This window comes from Narcine bancroftii, chromosome 6 (assembly GCF_036971445.1).
Source record: "Narcine bancroftii isolate sNarBan1 chromosome 6, sNarBan1.hap1, whole genome shotgun sequence".
NCBI classification, from domain to species: domain Eukaryota; kingdom Metazoa; phylum Chordata; class Chondrichthyes; order Torpediniformes; family Narcinidae; genus Narcine; species Narcine bancroftii.
Window position 1 is genome coordinate 483,368 of NC_091474.1, and position 17,925 is coordinate 501,292.

Here is a 17,925-nt window from a genome sequence, read left to right on the forward strand (position 1 = left end):
AGAGAAGATTTACTAGGATGTTGCTGTGTCTTCAGGAGTTGAGTTACAGGGAAAGCTTAAATAGGTTAGGACTTTATTCCTTGGAAAGAAGAAGAATGAGGGGAGATATGATAGAGGTTTGCAAAATTATGAAGGGTACAGACAGTAAATGTGAGTAGGTTCTTTCCTTTGAGATTAGGAGAGATAAATACGAGAGGACATGGCTTTAAATTGAAAGGGAAAAGGTTTAAGGGAACATTGGGGGAATTTCTTCACTCAGAGAGTGGTGGGAGTATGGAATGAGCGGCCATCTGATGTGGTTGGTGTGGACTCGATCTTGAGTTTTAAGAATAAATTGGATAGATACATAGATGGAGAGGACTGGACGGTTATGAAATAGGAGCAGGTTATTGGGACCAGCTGAACAATTGTCGGCACAAACTTGAAGGGTTGAATGGCCTGATTTCCGTGCTGTAGCATTCAATGGTTATCTAAACTTAACTCCCCAACTGTGTGTGTGTGTATATTTTGGCAGGGTGGGGTGGGGGGGGGGGGAAGGGGGTGCAAAACCCCTAACCATTACAGCTTAGGCACCATTCTGGAAAGTTATTCCAAAGTCATTCTTAGTCATCCAATGTTGACACGAAGACTCTTAAATTGATGCAAAGAAGTGATTACGAATGAGATAGGAGTGACCGAGTGACCAGGGTGCAGAAAACTCACGAAACCTTGATGAGTTACTTCCAGAGCGAATGTCCTTTCAGACAAGTGGTGGTCACAACTCCCCTTTTCCTTTTGTGGGAAACTGACAACAAGCGACTTTCATAATATTTCCAGAACACAGATGTGGGTCAGTCCAAAAGGACCATCACAGGGGTCACAATCCAAATGCAGTGATTTCTCTGCTTCCAGAACCCCAAATGCAGGTTAATCAAAATGACCTTTCATTTGGCCATGGTGTACATTGGACCTTTCAAAAATGATTTACCTTTGGCCACGGTGGGAATCAAAATCCTCCTTACAGGGAAAACAAACAAATTGTCCATTACCACATAGCCACTCCAGCAAAGTATTCCTTCCAAAGAGCTGCTGTTCCAAGTGCTTCATTTAAAATAGCGCCATATCAAACAATGTGCTATTTCTTTAATATGCTGGTCACATGACTCTGCATCTGTGTCCCCGGAACACTTCCTTGCTTCTCTTCAGTAGTGAAATGGGTACATGCTGTACCAGTCTGTTGTCAGCCCACAATCATCTCCAAAGCTTGCAGAAGTAAATCACAAAAATATGTTGACACCGTAGTTAAAGTAAAAACACAAAATGCTGGAGAAGCTCAGCAGGTCAAACAGTGTCCTTTATGTAGCAAAGGTAAAGATGAAGAACTGATGTTTCAGGCTTGAGCCCTTCATCAAAGGATGAGAAAAATCCCAGCAAATGTACGAGCAAAAGAGTGGGTCCACACCTACTCCCTCACCAATGTCTGGGGCCCCAACCAGGCCTTACAAGTGAAGCAACACTTCACTTGTACTTCCATAGGACTTATTTATTGCATCTGGTGCACCCTTTGTGGTCTTCTCTACATCGGAGAGTCCGATCGCAGATTGGGAAATCACTTTGCTTAGCACGTCTGCTCTGTTCACAACCATAGCGACCTCCCAGTAGCCAACCATTTCAATTCCAAGTCACACTCCCAAAATCACATGTCTGTCCATGGCCTTATGTACAGCCCCACCAAGACCACCCGCAGATTGGAGAAACAATACCTTATTTTCCATCTGCGCACCCTCCAGCCAGATGGCATTAACATTGACTTTACTGCTTTCCACTTGGGGTGAGGGGCCGTACACAGTCTTTAGAGCCTCGTAAAAACCCCTGAAGTCGCCAATGTCCGCGCTGAGCTGGGTTCGTTTGGCGAGGCTAGTCCACCACTCATTTTGGATCTCCCGGAGTTTGCGCTGAAGATGGCTGCATGCGCGACGGAAGTCTTGTTTCTTCTCTGGCCAGGACGGCTTTGTAAGGTGAGCCTGGTGGGCAGCTCGCTTCTTTGCCAGCAGCTCCTGGATTTCCTGGCTGTTTTCGTCGAACCAGTCCTTGTTTTTCCTGGAGGAGAAGCCCAGTACCTCTTCAGTGGATTGCAGTATGGTAGTCTTCAGCTGTTCCCAGAGGGTTTCAGGGGACGAGTCCGTGAGGTGGATTGCATCCTCGAGCTTTGCTTTGAGGTTTGCCTGGAAGTTTCCTCTCACTTCATCTCACTGCAGGTTTCCAACATTGAACCTCTTTCTGGGGCCTTTACTGTTCCTGGGCTTTGGCTTGAAGTGAAGGTTGAGCTTGCAGCGAACCAGCCGGTAGTCAGTGTGGCATTCCGCGCTGGGCATGACCCTGGTGTAGAGCACATCTCGTTTGTCTCTTTCTCTCACCAGGACGTAGTCCAGGAGGTGCCAGTGTTTGGATCGGGGATGCATCCAGGTAGTCTTCAGGCTGTCCCTCTGCTGAAAAAGGGTGTTTGTAATGACAAGCCGCTGTTCTGCGCAGAGCTCCAACAGGAGGCTGGCAGAGGCTGACAGCATCGAATCCACACTTTTGAAGATCCAACTGCGCTAGGTAGGTCACGTCTCCAGAATGGAGGACCATCGCCTCCCCAAGATCGTGTTATATGGCGAGCTCTCCACTGGCCATCGTGTCAGAGGTGCACCAAAGAAGAGGTACAAGGACTGCCTAAAGAAATCTCTTGGTGCCTGCCACATTGACCACTGCCAGTGGGCTGATATCGCCTCAAACCGTGCATCTTGGCGCCTCACAGTTGGGCGGGCAGCAACCTCCTTTGAAGAAGACCGCAGAGCCCACCTCACTGACAAAAGACAAAGGAGGAAAAACCCAACACCCAACCCCAACCAACCAATTTTCCCCTGCTACCGTGTCTGCCTGTCCCGCGTCGGACTTGTCAGCCACAAACGAGCCTGTAGCTGACGTGGACATTTACCCCTCCATAAATCTTCGTCCGCGAAGCCAAGCCAAAGAAGAAGAACTGCTTTCCACTAAACCTGCTCGTCTTTTCTTTCCCCCCCCCCTTTGCTGTCTTTCCAGTTCTTCCACCCAACCAGCCATCCTTTCCCCCCCCACCATTGCTGCTGTCCCCTCCCTCCTTTCTCTACCTATCATCTCCTGCCTTTGCCTCCCCTCTTCCCCTTCCACTCTTTTGTTTGGATTCCTGTGGCATTTTCTCACATCAAGTTGTCACCTTTTTGTCATTCATGCATGGTAAAGATGAGATAGCATTTCACCAGGTCCATGGAGCAGATTTACATAAATATGTTAAAATAGAAGATAAAATATTAAAGACATATACAGTAAAAGTCCATGGTACATTATTCCCATATGTTCTGGGAATTCAGAAGCCTGATGGCTTGGCGGGGGGGGGGTGGGGGTGGGGGGGGGGGGGGGGAAGAACTTGCCCAATCTGGACATAAGGGCTCTGAGTGCTACGTTACCTCCTATCAGATGGCAAAAAGGAGAACAGTTTACATGAGGGGCATGTGGCCTATTACACAATATTTCTTGCTTTCTGCATGCATCCTGTGTGTAGATGTCTGTCATGAAAGAATGATTTTTTCCATTGACTTCTGTATCCTCTGCATGGTCTTACGGTTTAAGGACATACAGTCTCCAAACCAGGCCAAGTTGCCCAGGATACTCTCGATACATCTTCTATAGAATGTACTGAGGATGGAGGGTGGAAGATGGACTTTCTGCAACCTTCACAGGAAGTAGGGGTGCTGCCGGGCTTTCTTGGCTATGGATCTGGTGTTAAGGGACCAGGTGAGATTCTCTGCCAAGTACACTCTAAGGAACTTGATACTCTTGACAACCTCAATGGTAGATCTGTCAGTGGTTATCAGAGCATGGTCCCTCCGGGCCCTCCTGAAGTCGACAACAATCTCTTGTTTTTTTTTAAACATTCAGATACAGGTTGTTGGCTCTGCACCAGTCCGTTAGCGACTACACCTCATCTCTGTACATTGACTCAATAGTCTTACTAATAAGGCTCACCACGGTCATGTCATCAGCAAACTTGTTGATGAAGTTCAAGCTGTGTTTTGCTGCATGGTTATGAGTCAGAATGAACAGCAGTGGACTAAGCACGCAGCCCTGGGGGCCCCCATGCTCAGTGTGATGGTCTTGGAGGTATAATTACTGATCCAGAGTGCCTGAGGTCTCCCCACCAGGAAGTCAATCCAATTTCAGAGGAGGTGTTTAGACCCAGCAGGCTCAACTTCCTTATCAGGTACTGAGGTATGATTGTGTTGAATGCCGAACTGAAGTCAATAAACAACATTTGAACATACGAGTCCTTATTTTCCAGGTGGGTGAGGGCGACATGAAGGGCAGTGACATCATCTGTAGAGCAGTTGGATCTATATGCAAACTGCAGGGGGTCCAGTGATGGGTGCAGCAGGAGCTTGATGTGCCCCATGAATTGCCTCTTGAAGCACTTCATGACGATAGAGGTGAGCGCGACAGGGTGGTAGTCAATGAGGCAGGACACAGACGATTTCTTCCACATGGGGACAATGGTGGCCGGATTGAAGCACGTTGGGACCACGGTGCTTCTCAGGGAGGTGTTAAGGATGTTGATGAGATCATCTGCCAGCTGAGCCACACATCGCCTGAGCACTCTGCCGGGAATGTTATCCGGGTTGACCTTGCCTAACATTCTCTCTTCACATCAACCACTGTAAGACACAGCGCCTGATCACTTGGAGGAGAGGTAGTCTTCTTTACCGCCACATCGTTTTCACCCCAAAGCATGCGTAGAAGTTATTCAGTGCATCTGGGAGGGAGGCATCACCAGCACAGGCAGATGATGTTAGTCTTGTACTTGGTGATATCTTGGATGCCCTTCCACATGTGTCACATGTCCTTGCTGTCCAGAAAGTGACTATGAATGTGCAGGGCATGTGTACGCTTTGCTTCCTGATGGTCTTGGACAGTTTGGCTCTTGCAATAGCTAAGGCTATCTTGTCGCCCACTCTGAAGGCTGTCTCGGTTCCTCAGCAGCACAGACACCTCCGCGGCTTCTGATTAGAACGAGTAATAATGGTCTTGGGCTCAGTGAAGTCATTAGTACACTTACTAATGTAGCTGGTCATTGATGCCATGTACTCATCCAGATTGATGCAGTTGCAACCGGTTGCTGTTTCTTGAACATGTGCCAGTAGGTGCACTCAAAGTCTTGGAGTGCATGAAGGGCCCCCGCAGGCCAAGTTTTAACCTGCTTCATCTGAAGAGTGGTCTGTATGCTGGGATTAGCATTACAGAGATATGGTTTGAGTATCTGAGGCAGGGGCGGGGCTTCACCGATATATGTTGGAAATATTCATAAACACAAGGTCCCACGCATTCACTCCTCTTGTACCAAAGTCCACATACTTGAGGCTCACCTGGTTGAAATCCCAACTGATAATAATCAATCTGCTTATAGCCTCATACAATTCCCAGATTGGCTCCTTAACATTAGAGCTGGGTGCGGGGGGGGGGGGGGGGGTGGGGTGGGGTGGGGGATGTACTCACCCACTATGAGGACCGTGGTAAATTCCTGTGTTAGATAAAATGGTCTACATCTGACAGTCAGAAATTCCACCAGTGTTGAGCAGAGTCCTTACACCATTCTGTGTTGATATAAACACACAAGCCACTACCACAGACTTTACCATGCAGAGCAGCATATCTGTCAGTCTGAAATAAAGTGAGCCCATCCAGCTAAATGGCAGCGTCTAGATCTCTGTCACTGAGCCACATTTCAGTGAAGTCCCTGTACTCATGCTGCACAGGCCTCTAGAGTCGGATGTCATCTATTTTATTCACCAGGGAAAAGATGAGCTGGAAACAGGGGTTCGCACGAACCCCTGTTCACTTTCCTCCACCTAGCGCACTGCTTCCTTCTCCTCTGCGATCCTGAGGCTTTTAGGCCTAGTGCCTGCAGTTGCCTGTGGTCATGTAGCTTGACCCGCAGATCTTCCCAGAGGAGAGTAGTTGTGCTTCTAACTGACCTTAAATCCTGTAGATCACACATGTCAAACTCTTATATTTGGCCCGCAAGATCATATTAAATATATATTAGAGTTGGCCCGCTGGCCGCCGCGCCAGTATAGCGCATGCACACTGAAGGTGAAAATGAAGACGCCGGAGGTGTGGAGGGATCTCAGAGTCCCGAATCCCGGGGATCGGAGCGCTGCACTCAGCCTGCCCGGCTCCCGGACACACAGACGCGGCTGGAGTTGGGGACCATCCTCGCTGAGTCTGCGCTTCAGCGGCGACGCCGGACCGAACGTCTCGTTGGTGAGGCCTTCCCCCTCGCTCTGTGCGCGGCGGACCCTGCCTCCCACTCCTTTTGTTGGAGACGAGCCCGGCGCCGTGAGATCACAGTTTAATCCCTCTCAGCCAATTCCTCCACCGCCCCGGATGCCGGCGTTTCAACGGGGGGTTCGGGTGCCTTCGTCAGGCGACCGACTTGTTGGTCCAAGACAAGGGGAGAGCGTACAAACTCCACACAGACAGCACCTGAACTCGGGTGAACGTGGAGCTGCGACCCCACATTCCACATCAGGACTGTGTGTAAGATTGGGAGCAGTGAGACGGAAGCTTATTTTGTTCCTGTGATTTAAGCCTTTCTTAGGGTGGGTGGGGGGGGAGTCCTTCTCTGACCACTTGCCTAACAATTAACCTAATCAGATGTGGAGTTACCACAATACAACACTTCTCAACCTTTTTCTTTCCACTCGCGTCCCTGTGCCATTGGTGCTCTGTCATTAGTAAGGGATTGCTTAAGGTGGTCTGTGGGTGGAAAGAAAAAGTTTGAAGACCACTGCTTTAATCATCCCTCATTGATTCATCATGTGCACGGTTTCAGAACTCCAAAGGAAATGGGCCAGTGACAATGACAATGAAAGAGTTTATCCAAAACTATTATTAAACATTTTTTTTAATAAGAAAAAGTTTAACATTACATATGTTGAAAGAAGAGAAAACATGCAGATATTGTTGAAAATTTTCAATAAATATTTAGTTCGGCCCTCGACTTAGTCCAAGTTTTTAATTTTGGCCCTCCGTGAATTTGAGTTTGACACCCCTGCTGTAGACTGTAGTCGCGTCAGGTACCCATAACTATAAAAACTAAAATGATGTAACTATATAACTCTGCTGTATAATGATAATTAAAAGAAAATGAAGATAAAACTACCAGTCCTGGAGAGGCCGCTGTGTCCAACGTCGCACCGTCTACGAGTCATCATACTCATATAATACTTTGATGAAGAGCTCAAGACCAAAACACTGGTTATATATTTTTACCTCTTGCTTCATAAAAGACCGTTTGACCTGCTGTGCTTCTCCAGCATTTTGTTTTTTTACTCCAAAGCTTATAGGATTTTGCAACTTGATTTGTTAGCTCTTAAAGTTACAGCCCCACTAAAATGGAAATGAAAGTGGGAGCACATAATAATATGTTCACACTTTAAACTTCCTGTCACTCATTTCTAATTAGAGTTGCGAAATCCCTTTGACCAGGATCTACTCCACAAAAGAGGAGGGAGAATTAGGGGGTCACTCCCAGCACCCAATCCCATGATCACCAACCCCATACCCAGCACTCTTCTCACCCATGCCTGCACCTTCTTGCCTCTAAAACACATTGAAATAGAATGCATTCACAGATCTTCTAACTGACCAGGTCTATATTAACATGCTTCGGTTTGAGCAGATAAAGAAGGCAACGAAAGGCTTTAAAAAATATATATATAGAATAAATTGAAAATATTGTGACAATATTTTAATTGCAAATTTCTGTTGGAAAGATCTTAATTTATACTCTTAATGTAAATTTTCCAATAAAGTCCTAACTTTACAGAATACCCCCTCAGTTTCAGCTCAATTTAAACCAGTTATTTTCTGGTATAACTGTCCACTTGGACTGAGTTCATCAGAATGATGGGTAAAGATTGCACGAATAAAGTAACACCTAGTTTTTAAAGGTGAGATGATTCAGCTATCTTTATTAAATGAAAATGAAAAGATATGTCTCTTTTAAATTTGTGATCCAGATTTAAAAATGTCAGCAGGAAGCACAGGAAAAGAAATATTACACCTTCAAGAATAAAACAAATTAACCAACTTTTCTGGCCTTTCCAGAGACCTGTGAACAGACATCGATGACACTCTTAAAAACATCTGAAGAAAAAGGCTGTTAATTGCTGTCTAGACATTTTATTACTGCAATAAGTTTCTAACAGTTAATGCTATGTTTTCAGGGTATAAACATTCAGACTAAACAATTAGTTCATTCCATTCAAAAAACACCTGATTTATAATGCAACCCCCTGCTGTAGATGGGCCATGTTTTACTGCCTTAGATGTTTGAATGTTGTGGCCAAGATGTTCCCCTATTGTTTTTTTTAAGTATCTTATTAATTAAAGACTGCATCATCAATTTGCACAGTTAGACTCTCAATAAGAGTAGTAGCAGCTGCGAAAGTGGGAACATTTTATTTCTGGCCGGCTATCAAATATAATTTATTTACTGAAGGACCACTGATTATGCAACCTGCAGCTAATCCTTGACTAAAAGCAACATTTTGCCTTAATGTTTTCTCCAGGAAGCTTCATAATTGGAAATTTCAGAATGTAAATACATAAGCATCATCTATGATATTCAATAACATTAAGATAACAATGAAGATGGGAATGATTTAAATTGTTTGTCTTCCTCATTCCTGAACAAGCATATTCAGTGCTGCTTTTTATAGTTTTTTTTTAAATGTTTCAATGATATTTACCTTGGAATATCAATTGCCAAAAATTTGACCCGAATCATGAATAATATGCTTTATGATAATCAATGCTGCCATTCTACTGCATGTAGATATGACTGTTCCAGATTGCTAACTTCTGTAAATATGTTCTAAACATTGGCTACCATAAAAAGTTTGGAAGTCCCTGTAGTTCTCATTTATTTGTGACACAAATCAAACTTCCTTAAGGCTAAAAGAACATAAAGATGCATTCACTGTTATTCCAAAACACTTGCTTCAAATGTAAGCCATTTGAGTCAAAAGAAAGTTAATTATTTTCAGGTAATGCATTTGCAGACTGAACAGTATGAAATATTCTGAATTTCCTTGGTTCCATTGGCAAGTGTATTGTCCAGTACATTAAGATAAACACCTGAATCTATTTTAGTCTTAAAAATCGTTGACAAAGATTGAAAAATGTTGCCCTAAACATTCCCAAAACATTTGGGTTAGAGAGGCCTCTATACTTTTCACCTTTCACAGGGTGAATCAACATCTGCATAAAAACAAGATAATTTAAGTCTGGACATGTGTATTCTGTGAACCACTTTAAATTGTAATAAACAATATCGAGCATAAATGATGAATCATTAATCAAGCTAAGAGTGGAATGCTAGTCCTCCTCTGAAAAAGTTATTTTAAGTTCCTGTTCCCAATCATTTTAATCTTAACCAATAAATTATTATAAATAAATGATATTAATCCTCTGTGAACAAACTGCAAATCAAAAAATATATCAAGAATATCTGTGTCCATGATTCAAGGAAAACCTTGTTGCTTAAATTGGACAAAATGTCTAACTTGCAAATATCTAAAAAATGTCTATTGGAAAGCTTAAGTTTAAATGACAATTGTTCAAAAGAAGCCAAATTCTTATGGATAAATAAATCTTTGTAACTTTTAATACCTGATCTACACCATTCCTTAAAAATTGCATCTATAACAGAAGGTGGAAAAAAATTGGCTTTATTTGCAATCTGACAATACGTTTTTCTGTATCTCAAGAGAAGGTTTTAGCTTTTAGTACACTGATTGGCAGATGAGGGGTTTTAATGAAGTGGAAAAATGAACTTCTACCAATGCATGGGCAGTGGCTACAGGATGTAATGGCATATTTAACTTTAGAAAAAATTGGATATAATATCAAAGATAAAAAGCTCCAATTTGAAAAGATATGGGGTCAATTAATAGAATATATCATGGTTGGTAGCTTTAGGCTGTTGGGCTGCTCTGACGATTTCCTGTCTGGCTTCTGGAGGTAGCAACCCGATCTAGTTTCATTGTTCTCTTTTTTCTCTGTTTTTTCTAATGTAACCTTGATTAGAGGTATTTGGTCAGATTTTAGGTTTTTACTTTTTTTTTGGTTCACAATATAAGTGACCAATTTATATGATGGTTCTCCACTTTAATATTAATTGATATTTTATCAAGTTGCGAGCAGATTGCTTATGAAGTAATTCATTTGATTTTTATTTTGAATTTTAATAATATTAATTAACAATTAATAATGAAAATGGTAAACTTCTAGCAGCCGTGTAGGAGACCAACCAGGTCCACAGTGCAGTATCGCGAACCGTCGCTGGCATGGTTCTGCGGGCGTGCGGAACCATAATACAGACAGCTGAATACTCACCTAATGGACCGCACTGTGTGCCGAGGAATGGCACGTTGATCTGCTTAGTCTCCTGCCAGAAGGTGCGTGACACTCACAAGGCTTAATTTAAAGCCGCCTGTCCCGTGGAGAGGCATCAAACTCGTAGTGATGTCCCACTTTGTCCCATGGGGCTCGGGACATGCAATATATAAAAGAAGCTTGTAAAGTCTGCATAAATCAGTCTTGAGTTGACTAACCTAGTTTGTGTACGTGTGTACATTGTTTTAGTGTGTGTGCATGTTTTTGGTGACCCCGACTGCAAGATTCAGCCGAAGCTTGAATCTCCAGTTATCATGGGTACAACCAGCAGCAGCAGCTGCCGCCACGGTGGCGGTTAATGTGGTGGGACTTCACTTACCTCCTTTCTGGTCCCATCAACCTCAGGAATGGCTTAATCAGGCTGAAACCCAGTTTCATCTTTGTGGCATAACGGCAGAAGACACGAAATTCTGGCACATTGTAGGTGCATTGGAAGTTGCTCCAGCATCTCAATTAAGTGAATTTATTGCCAATCCCCCGGCAGAGAACCAGGTTCTGCCAATTTCTCCTGGACACGCTGGAATTGACTAGACATAAGCGTGGCATGTGGCTTTTAAATATGGAGGGCCTGGGTGACAGGAATCCATCTGACCTAATGAATGAGATGCTCGCATTAGCAGATGGTCATTCTCATTGCTTACTTTTTGAAACTCTAATCCTGTCCAAACTCCCGGGCCGTGTCGCCATACCAACCGCTAACATGGATTTCCACCGTCCCCATGATGTAGCATGGGAGGCTGACAGGCTCTACTGTTCTCCAAAACAAGAGTCTGCTCACATACAGCCCGTTTTCTCAGCAGATCTATCTCCCGTGTCCTACGAGCCCCCTGTATCTGCAGTTCAGTCAAAGAAGGAGGAACGCGCTGATGGGCAGTGAGAATGGTGTTTTCACCATTGCCACTGGGGAAAAAATGCCTATAAATGTATCCCACCATGTACCTCTTGCAGCTAAACGGCGGGAAATGAAAAAACCGGCTGCCAGTAGTGGGCTCGGCAGCTGGCGCAAATACTGGCCTATTGTGTCTTCAGGATGACGCAAGTTTCTTGTAGATACGGGTGCTGACGTCAGTTTGCATCCGCCAATCTATTTTGAAAAATCACATAAACATCAACACCCAGCTCTTCAAGCAGCAAATGGGACTACCATTCCCAGCTTTGGCACACGACAGGTCACGATTGGAATAGGAGGGGCGACATTCCATTGGAATTGCATATTGGCTTGCACCCATTTTGGGTTGAGATTTTCTAAAGTCCCATGACTTGCTAGCAGATGTGAAGCAAAGTAAATTGGTTCATGCCACAACCTTTCAAACATACCCACTGGTATGCAGCAAAGGGAGAGTTTTCAAACTCAGGATGCATACCCTGCACAAAGATGCCTATCCTGTCCTGCTCAACGAATTTCACAATATTCTCTCTCCTAATTTCAATACCTCCAAAACGACCCATGGTGTGTCCCATTTCATATCCACTTCAGGCCTGCCAATTTATCCCAGGGCTCGTCATCTTTCACCTGATAAACTGTGGCAGGCAAGGGCAGAGTTTACTGCAATGGAGGAATTGGATATCATTCGGCGCTCCAACAGTCCTTTTGGGCATTCTGAATTTCTTAGGTTCCCATTTGGGTTGAAAAACGCCACTCAAACCTTCCAGCGGCTTATGGACGCTTTGGGTAGGGAATTAGAGTTCGCTTATATCTACTTGGATAACATCCTCATAGCCAGCCAGACAGAACAGGATTACCACCTGCATTTACGCCGCCTGTTCCAATGGCTGGATGGTCTTACTATCAATCCCAGCAAATATCAATTTGGCAGGTCCACCATCGACTTCCTGGGACACAAAATCACAGCCAACAGTGTCTTTCCCTTATCCAGCAAGGTAGATGCAGTCATGCTTTTCCCAAACCTACCATAGTTAAGGGACTGCAGAAATTCTTGGGCATGATAAACTTCTATCACCGGTTCATTCTAGCAGCTGCTGACATTCTTTAACCACTGTTTTTCAGATCCTCACCACCAAACACAGGGACGTTACCTGGACATCAGAACCAGAGGTTGCATTTACGACTGCCAAACACGCTTTCGTCAATGAAGCAATGCTCACCCATCCTAACCCTGATGTTACTTTGACACTTAGCACTGACGCCTCAAGTACGGCAGTGTGTCAGTGGCCATTGCCAATCCCTCATTTTCTTTAGCCGACATCTAAGGCCACCGGAATTGAAATGTAGTTCATTTGATCGGAATTGTTGGCATTGCCATATGGCACTTCCGATATATTTTGGAGGATCGGCATTTCACTGTGTTTACAGATCACAAGCCACTCGTTTTTGCCTTCAGCAAAATAACGGATCCATGGTTGGAGAGACAGCAGCACCACTTACCATACTTTTCAGAATTCACAACGGTCATGCGACATGCTTTAGATAAAGACAATCTCGTCATGGATATGCTGTCCAGGTCGACTGTATATCATATTCAGGGTGGCACTGATATTTCTGAATTAGCCAGTGAACAGGTCATGGACTCCAATGTTCAGGCATATAGTATGGCCTTTACTAACCTGGACATACAACAGATGGCACCACAATTGGGTGGCCCAACCCTACTTTGTGACATGTCTTTGGGCTACCCTAGACCATTGATTCTGGCATCTTGGAGGTGATGCCTTTTTGACCAGATATGCAGCTTGTCTCATCTGTCCATCAGGACATCCATCAAGCTCATGTCAAATAAATATATGTGGCATGGACTGACAAAAAGACATTGTGCAATGGGTGCACACATGTACTTCCTGCCAGACTGCCAAAATTCAGCGGCACACCAAGACATCTCTTCAGCCTTTCCCAGCAGTATGTAGGAGGTTTGAACACATGCATGTGGACCTGGTCAGACTATTGCCAGTATCTCAAAACATGAGATACATTCTAACAGTCGTAGACTGTTTCACGCGCTGGCCAGAGGCCATCCCGTTGCCATCCATTGACACTGACACATGCGCCAGAGCATTCATCATCAATTGGATCGCTAGATTTGGTGTCCCGACGCACATAACTTCAGACCATGGATCACAATCACCTCTGTGTTATGGACTGCCTTTGCACACTTCTGTGACACACATCTGCACCACACCACAACATACCACCCACAGTCCAACGGCCTTCCACTGGCAACTAAAGTCTGCACTTAAGGCCCGACTCACCTGTCCCAACTGGGTCGATGAGTTGCCATGGGTTCTACTGGGATTGCACACAGCCCCAAAGGAAGATTTGTCTGCATCGTCCACAGAGATGGTTTATAGTACGGTCCTTACAGTTCCAGGGGACATTCATTTTGTAACCAACTCTAACCTGGACGTCCTTCAGCAACTTCAACATGGTGTTGCGATCAGCAAACCTGTCCCTACCAACTGGTATGAAACCTCTAAATAGCATGTGCCCGCACCGCTCCTGAACGCTGATTTTGTTTTTGTACACAGACAGGTCCCAAGAGCGCCATTACAACAACAACATGAGAACCCTTTCCATGTGATTAAGAAGGACGGGTTTGTGTATACTTTGGACATTGGGGGGCATTTGCAGCTGTTTAGTGTGGACAGACTCAAGCCTGCCCATGTGGATTCCACTTCACCCATTCATTGCCCCTAGCCCAGATGTTGAGGGTGTCCACCTAAGGCACACACAGCTGGTGTTTTAATTTCTGGCGATGGTTCTGGGGGTGGAGTGGGGTGATGTAGCAGCCGTGTAGTGGGCTGAGCGGGCTCACAGCATGGTATTGCAAACCGTCGCTGGCACAGTTCTGCAGGCATGCAGAACCACAATACGGACAGCTGAATACTCACCTAATTGACCGCACATGAGTGGTACTGCGTGCCAAGGAACGGCACGTTGATCTGCTGAGTCTCCTGCTGGAAAGTGTGGGACACTCACAATGTTTAATTTAAACCTGCCAGTCCCGTGGTGTGGCAGCAAACTCGTAGTGACCTCCCATCTTGTCCCGTGGAGCCCAGGACAGGCGATATATAAAAGAAGCTTGTAAAGATTGAATAATTCAGTCTTGTGTTGACTAACCTGGTTTGTGTGTGTGCGCGCACATTGCTTTAGTAGCTGCTACAAACTGTTAATTAGAGCATTTTTAACATTTATATATTATGTGTACATTTTTATATTCTGTTATGTTAATGCAACTTGTATATGAGATTATTATATTAATAAAATTATTTTATAAAGAAGAGACAAAGATCTGAAAGCAGTGAGAGTCATTTGGAAAATAAAGCAGTTGGTATCTGAAAGGACACATTTTCGAGTTTGTCTTCCTGCTATACATGATTGATAATGGTTTTGGTGATCTTGGTTCTTGAGTGGAGACAATGAACGTTGAACAGTGCCCTGCTAATGTGATCAATTAACTCCTCTCCATGGAAAGGTCATTGGATGCAACAACAAAGCATTGCTTGACCCCAGTCTGCATTGGGATTGAGTCAGTAGTAGTCGTTGAGTCGTTAGTTAGGATCACAGTTTATGAAGCAGATAACATCTAAATTTTGAGGACTCTCCATAATCCATTCAGTTGATAGAATTAAAAACTTTCATATGATTAAACAAGACCACTGACAGTGTGCAGAACAGATTTTTTTTTTTCAAATTGCTACCTGGTGAATATCATATCCATTGTTCCCCTTGATGGGTGGACATAGATATTGATTTACAGTGCACAGACAGGGTTTGGAAGCAGAATTCCAAGTCACCATTTACTCTTTCACTAAAGTGTATAAGAGAACAGTTCTTGCACCAAGTTGTACTCATCATTACCCTACAATCAAATCCATAGTGAAACTGGAAATATGAATTGCTTACCTTACATCAGGAGCTACCTCTCGGCAAAGGCAGGCACACTGCTTCCAGTGCACTCGTGACATGAAGAAAAGGGTGTTTGCATAGTAAGTCCTCAGAATGGAACCAAGCGCAAGTTTGACCAATCAGCAAAGATGCTTGCTCTCTTCCAAGCTTTGGAGCTGTGGGCAAAACATCGTAGAACAGAACACTATAGGGAAACATGTTACAAGATCAAACCAGCAACCACAAAGAAGGCATATCACACAAGGGTAAAGATGAACAATTACTTTATTAACAAAAATTCATCTTCAAACTTTAATTCAAAATCCCCCCTTTTATAACAATGCCCACTGGTTACTATGCAAATTTCTATATCAGTGTAAAACGAATAAATTCCCCAGCCTAAATATAACATATGTAAATAAAGTCTAAGTTATATTTCCAACCACCCCACAGAAAAACTTACACAAAACAAACAAGACTCACAAAACTTCGATCTCAACCAAAGCAAAGAACATAAACAAAAGATCTTTGAGAGAAAGAGAGCACAAAATTCGAAGTTGTCTTATTGTGTTGCTTGCAGAGAGAGGAACAGTGGCTTGGTCCGGATTCTTCTGGCTGCCTTCGGAATGTTCATCCCTTTTAAAATGCCCAACATTCTAAACTGTCCTCCAGACCATGACTCATGCACTGGGCTGCCTTCCACTCCACAGCACCACCACCTTCACCTTGGCTCTCTCAAAGGCAAACTGTCACTTTTTAACATAAAACCACCCAACACATAGGTCAATACACAGCACAGAACTCTGTAACACTGCTGCAAATTCTTTGGTAGGTCCAATGAGCCAATGTCAGGCCACCATTAAAGCTCTGATATCATTTAACTAAATCTGAAACTAGAATACCAGTAGACATGTCTGATGCCAGACTCCTGGAGCTACTCTTGCTCTGAGATCTGCCACAGTGAGAGATTTGCAGAGAGCAAAGGAGAATGCTTCAGAAATTGTCAATGTCTCTTTGAAATAATGCAACATCATTGACTCATGACTCTGATCTGTAACTGTTGAAAATGGACCAAGAGCTTCTGAAAAGGACAGTTGACCATCAGTCTCTACAATGGGCAGATAGAGACCATGAGGAAATGAAGGAAGGGTATACAATGCTCCAAATAATCCATCCACCCATCCCATCAAACCCTGCCTGCCCAGTCTGCTCATTTTATAACAAACTCTACAGTCATCTCAGACCTTGATAACCGAAATGAAAATATACCATCCCCAACCTCTCAATCAGGTTCAAAAGAAGAATTTCAAGCACATTGAAGAAAAAAAAATACAGCAGAATGGGAAAAGAATGAGGTGGATGAGATTAAATGACAATTCAAAAAGTATGGGGATTGTAGGATGATTGGGGTATTTAGCCAGTACAGGCTCGTGGGCTGGAAGGGCTTGTTACCCCATTTTAAAGGGTGGGAGAAATCCGGAGTAGCCGGAGTAAACACACACAGTCATAGGGAGAGTGTATAAACTCCTTGCAGGAGTTCTTTCCCTTCAGGAAAGAGTATCAGGAGTTTCAGAGCCAGCACTGCCAGGCTGAGGAACAGCTTCTTCCCATGGGCAGTGAGAATGCTGAACGACCAAAGAAACGACCATGTTGATGCAATCACGAAAAAGGCTCACCAGCGGCAAGGTGAGGTGTTTGAGGAGATTTGGTATGTCACTGAAGAATCTTGAAAACTTCTATGGTGTACCATGGAGAGCATTCTGGCTGGTAACTTCACTGTCTGGTACTGAGGTGCCAACACTCAGGACAAGAAAAAGCTCCAGAGGATTGTAAACTCAGCCTGCTTCATCACAGCACCATGCTTTACTCTGTCGAGGATATCTACAGGAGGCGCTGTCTTAAGAAAGCAGCCTCAATCTTCAAGGACTTCCACCCTCTTCACTCTGTTACCATTGGGGAAAAGGGACAGGAATCTGGAGATGAGCACTCAGCGGCACAAGGACAGCTTCTTCCCCACTGTCATCAGATTTCTGAATGATCAGTGATATTATTCCAAAATGTGGGTAGATTTCATGTATATATTTGAGTGGGAAATTTAAGTCTTTGATTGCTTTTATAGATATGCTTAGCATTAAATGTAATTTAGGGTAATACTGATTTCATTTGTAATGATGTTATTGAATTTTTTTTACATTAATCGCAAGTGGGTATGCAACCTATATTGTTTAAAACATGTGATCTGTTACTCAGGAATAAGATGGAGCTTATGGTTTTTACACTTTTTGTATATTTTAAACAGGGGATTAATCAACATCATAAATTCAGTATGAGAAACATTCAGTTTACGAATTCTATTTCAAAAGGATTGAATTAAAAAAAGATGTTGGTGAAAGCAGGCAAGATTTGGATCTCATTCTTTAGATGCTATCTTGCCCTCTGAACTTAGAGTACTTATTTATTAATAACTGACCTAATAGCTACTTGGTTCAGCTGGGAGTCGGAGGAGGAGCTTGGAGAGAGTTGGGCTGTGAGTTGGAGGAGGAGGAGCTTGGTGAAAGTGATGGGGTTAA

The 17,925-nt window shown here is 43.9% G+C and overlaps 1 long non-coding RNA gene across 4 annotated transcripts in view; it reads right to left on the reverse strand.

Moving 5' to 3' along the window:
- The window catches only part of LOC138737400 (uncharacterized), an 80,881-nt gene extending 64,929 nt beyond the window's left edge, over positions 1 to 15,952 (reverse strand). For all 4 annotated transcript variants that reach the window (XR_011340882.1, XR_011340879.1, XR_011340878.1 and 1 more), the window contains exons 1-2: positions 15,839 to 15,952; positions 15,374 to 15,531 (exon numbers count right to left, since the gene is read on the reverse strand). This is a non-coding gene — a long non-coding RNA (uncharacterized lncRNA). The remainder of the gene's footprint in view (positions 1 to 15,373; positions 15,532 to 15,838) is intronic.
- Positions 15,953 to 17,925: the final 1,973 nt, after the last annotated feature.